General features: G+C 34.1%; 1 long non-coding RNA gene across 1 annotated transcript; it reads left to right on the top strand.

The window, feature by feature from the left end:
* The first annotated feature begins 463 nt into the window (after nt 1–463).
* On the top strand, nt 464–4457 carry LOC121416618. Its single transcript, XR_005970218.1, has 4 exons — nt 464–759; nt 1942–2021; nt 2455–2638; nt 3174–4457. It is a non-coding gene; the product is annotated as an uncharacterized LOC121416618 (long non-coding RNA).
* Nucleotides 4458–4995: the final 538 nt, after the last annotated feature.

The raw sequence follows: 4995 nt of genomic DNA, 5'->3' as shown, positions 1-4995 counted from the left end.
AATGAAATAAAATAAAATACATAAAAATATACATATATATAAAAAACAAGTGTGCAGAAACGAGATTCTGTTCGAATGCTCTATTAAAACTATCAGATATGTTGGTTAATTTCTCAAAGCTTGAAAGAACATTCCAGAGCTTTGTAACAGAATATATGAACTTTTTTCATAAATATTGTCGTCGTTCTAGGAGAGGAATGATAAATAATCATAGTGTTGAATACATTTGATCATTCATGTTTGTTAGGGTCATACACAAATAATCCAATATTATTGATACAGTCTATATTTCTTTATATTTATTGTGAATATTAACAATTCTCTTGATGCATCATTTCTAGTCACAATGACTGCAATCACGTGTATTAATATAAACACCGATGGCAAAAAGGGATCGTGAGGCTCGCTAATCACAAGATTGGAACATATTGGCCCGAATTCACAAAGGTGGTTTTTGCAGAAACCATGGTTTCAACCGTGGGTTTTGCTGATTTTGCGATTCACAAAGGTGGTTTCAAATGAAACCATGGTTTCAACAGTGGGTTTTCGGCATGATTTTGAGTCAACTGTTTTAGGTGGTTTCAAACCGTGGGTTTTAGGAAAACCATGGTTTTTAGGCAGATTGACCAATCACAGAACAGTATTTCGGTACATTGCTGAGCTAGCTGAGCAAGTGCATAGACGACGAGAAATAGCTTTGCACGAAATGAAGAGGAGCAAAGCGTTTAATATCGGTATTTGCCGAGCTGTGAGAACATCGTAAGTAATTTTACCATTTTATAGCGACGATGAATGTTTTTTCTACGTCTGCATGTATTTGTTTGTGAAGAAATATTATAATTAATGCTGTAAATGCATGCAGAGTTAAGAGCGGAACGGTGGACTTGGGATGGGAAAAGCATTATCGCACGCAAGTTATTTTCCAGTCCCACGCGTGTAGTTTTGTGTCCTGTCAAAAGATAACGAAGAGCTGACCCACCGGCACTGACTCGCTCAGCTCAGGAGAATTATGATATCTTGCTGCATAGCGATAAAATGACAAAGCCGCCCAAGTAGTCAGACTTTCAACCACAATTGTGCAAAATTAAAAAAAAATTATTCTTAATTTTTACATTAGCTTAACTTGATATTAATTTTTAGTATCTAGGCTAGTCTGATTAAAGTAACTGCATGCACAAAATTGCAGACATCCCCGTTTGTAACTAAACAGCATAAAAAATATTGGGTCAATTTTTAGTGAATGGGAAAACACTTCCTGTGTCTACCTTAGATCCTGTCACCAAGTAGTCTAGTGATCACAAAAAATATTTTTCGAAATTCACATATTCAGATCCAACTTGAGAGATGTAGAAGATCTAGCCTCGCGCCCCTCTGCTCGAGGACTCTGAATCTGATATTTTTTATAATTTTTTTTCATCGTGAAGCCGTAGCCCAAGTTAGACACGCTAGTCTAGGCCCTGGCCTTGGGTAGGCCCTAGGCCAGGGCTGTGTCAGTGTGTGTCGAAGTTGGTAAACAATGTTAATGATGGAATCCCCTTCCATATCCACATCACTGCCAATTTGTTAAATACACTGAATTTAATTTTATACCTTTTTTACACCTTATATAATAAAAGGAATAGATATTCTATAGGGCCTAAATAATCAGATTGATCTGGTGGCCATTGCAAAATCTTCCCATCCCTTGCTGCGCACTGCGTAATACAATAGGCTTGACTGGCTTTGTTTACATGATGTAGCTACAATACGATGAGCTACATTATGAAGCACCGTAGAACAATTAATTGAATGGATTATTTTAACAAATCACCCAAAATGATAAGAATTTACATTTTGGTTGGAAATCTGGCAGGTTTGAAGAGATGTTGAATTATGTTTCATGTCCATTAGATTTAAAAGTAATTTAATGTAGATCTACCTGTACTTTGTTTATTTCCGCAGTAAATTTTTGAATGGATGAAAACATCTTACAACATGCACAGGCTGTCCTGAGAGACTATTAAATGAGGATTGTTAGAGAGGTATGTTCATATTTTTTGTTGTTTCTATGTGGACTATTGTCTATTTTCTAAATTTTCTCTTTGTCACCGTCTAAAAAAAATTTTATCTTAAAATTTGTTGTCGTAATAAAGAACCATTTATTTTGATCAATTTCAATCTTGGTTGATGTCCACATCTGACAGTGACTGAATTGATCTAAATTCCGTGTCACATGGTCATAGAGTATAATACCTAAATGTCAAATATGTGTAGATCCAGTTGATCAATTTAAATTTAACTTTATGAGAATGGCGATCTGATTAGGTTTTGGGCAAAAAAAGTCAACTGACCAAATATGCAGATTTAAAAGGTAGGCCTATTAATTTCAACAGTACACAGTAAAGGTAGTTAAGAATACAGTTTTTTTTTTCAATGTTTAAATATTTTCTTTTGCTTCTCACTCTAACTCAATAGGAATATGCCAACAAGAACTGCAATGAGGAGTCGTTGACAGGAGGAAACTTTTTAAAAGAGACCACACACTACCTCATCAACATGCTTGAAGATGATCTGAGCCTGAACCCTGAAGAGGGACAAAGGGCCTCGTGATAGACTACCTTTCTCTCTGCAAGTATTGACAATTCTGCTTTTGCATGCTGTAAGTATTTTTTTGATAAGAAAGTTATATGACAATAACATCTCAAGACAAGCCTAGTGTATGCAAATATTAGTGATATTCTTGTAAGAAGGAAGACTCAATGTAAAAAGTGATAATAAATATTGGCAACTGCCTGTTTTTAATTTACAATGAACTGAGCATATGATAATATAATCAGAAATGTAAATTAGAACTAATGTTTTGTCATCCATTGTGGACAGATTCTTCCAAATCCCTAATTTACATTGAAGAAAAAGAAAGGTTGCATCATTATCTTGGTAATTTGAAAAAAGTATTGCATCAGCTATGCTCATTGTATGTTTGTCACACAAATGTGTATGGGATATGGATAGGTTTAGCCTTTAGACCAGTAAAGTAATTTTTAAAGGATTCCATATGAGAACCAGTCTTTTTTTCAAATCTTACAATGTAAAGACAATAGAATAGCTACATTTTGTTTTCTCTTTGTCATCTTAAAAAAGAAAAATAAAAACACAGTAAGATGCAACTTCTGGCAATATATCTTCATTTACAGGATAATTTCAGGGAATACATGGTGATGAGGCATCAGTGTTGCAATCATCTGTGAGTGATCAAAGATGTTTCACAAGCCATAGCAAGAAGAAAGAGGTTTTGTGAGAACTTCAACAACAAGAGATGAGATTGAGGCTACCCAACAACAACTGTATGAGTGATTGATGGGACCCATGTCTATACAAGAATTCCTGGAGGGAAACAAGCCTTGTACTTTCCGGAAGGGCAAGTCCACCCCAACAAAAAGTTTCTTTGATATAATAGAGAAAAGTCCATTGAGCATAACACTGAAAATTTCATCAAAATTTGATGTAAAATGAGAAAGTTTTGACATTTTGAAGTTTCGCTTATTTTCACAAAACAGATATATGCACATCCGGGTCAGTATGCAAATGAGTGACAAAGTGACGTTCTCCACTCAGTGTTTTCTTTTTGTAATATACTAGTATCATGCATTTCCCCCCCCCCTCATAATGTGTATAAAGTACAAGTGTAGTATGGTTTGATTTCTCCCTGAAACTTGTAAAAAGCCATTGAGGCAACCTATACTCGATGAAGAGTTTTCTCATAATTGTGAATTCTGTAAAAAATCAAGCATTATAATATATCTCATATATTGATATACATAAGAAAGAGTGAGTGTGTGACATAGACTTGTTTGCATATCACCTGTTTTATCACCTGATTAATTAATTTCTTATTTTACATCCTATTTTGACGTTTTCAGTGTCATGCATGTTTTATTTTTCTCTATCCATTCACATTAACTTTTTGTTGTACAGTGTACTTGCTCTAGAACATGTATTTTTTTGTAATGTACAAGTAAGAATTTCATTATTTATTTGTGTCTTCTTTTTTTAACACTTTTTTTACAGGGGTGGGGGGGTTAAATCAACCTCCCTTGAGATCTCTGCCAATGATCACATGAACGCCTTGAAAATTGGTATGATAATAGTGGGGGATGTCATGTGCAATGCAGTTTGGTTAATTTTTCCGAAATCGTCAGATCTTTTATATTAATTAATTATGCTAATTTCTGCATAGATCATACTTTTATACCACTGATAACAATCAAAATGAAAAAAAATCCTAGATTGAAAATGAATTTCTTATGTATTTTATTGTTTTATGAATTTCTTATGTATATCTTTGTTTTTCAAACTTGTTATTTGCCAAAATTATAGCAGAACATTTTTTTGAAGCATAATTATGCTGAAATCAAGTAATTTCACCTGTGAAAGTAAAAACAATCATGTCCAAATGAAGAAGATGAGAAAATTCAACATTGACTCTGTACACAAAATCACGTTTTGGAGCAATTTGGGTCTGACATGCACTTATGGAATGTTGAGTTAATTCCAACAGCATGCCCATGCATCGTAAATTTGATCTTAAAAGATTTTCAAGACTTCAAAGTAAAAAGTCGGCGAGTAGAACGGTCGTAAAATTTCGCACAGCGGAATGGTTGTGGAATATGTTGAGGGAGGGGGTTTCACCCCACCACCATAGTTCTATGCCCCCTCCCCGGGTTTTAGGGTTAAAAGCCTAAAAGAGCACATTATTACTAAGAATTTCACATGAATACAAGTTTTTGAAATTAACTTTCATCAGATTTAGTTTCTTTCACGGACTACATGTATCTTCAATTATTTTTTAATAAAAAAAAAACACTATTTAATCAGGACGCATCAAATGCAAATTCCTCATTTACTTTTTCTTGTAAAATATTCTCAGATGATTTAAATTGTCTATTTCAAATGCTTAACCCTAAATTATGGAAGCTTAAAAGTGCCACCGAGATGTTGAGATAATTATCTCGGGAA

Source organism: Lytechinus variegatus, chromosome 6, assembly GCF_018143015.1.
Source record: "Lytechinus variegatus isolate NC3 chromosome 6, Lvar_3.0, whole genome shotgun sequence".
Taxonomy (NCBI): Eukaryota; Metazoa; Echinodermata; class Echinoidea; order Temnopleuroida; family Toxopneustidae; genus Lytechinus; species Lytechinus variegatus.
This window is presented reverse-complemented; position numbering and strand designations above follow the sequence as displayed.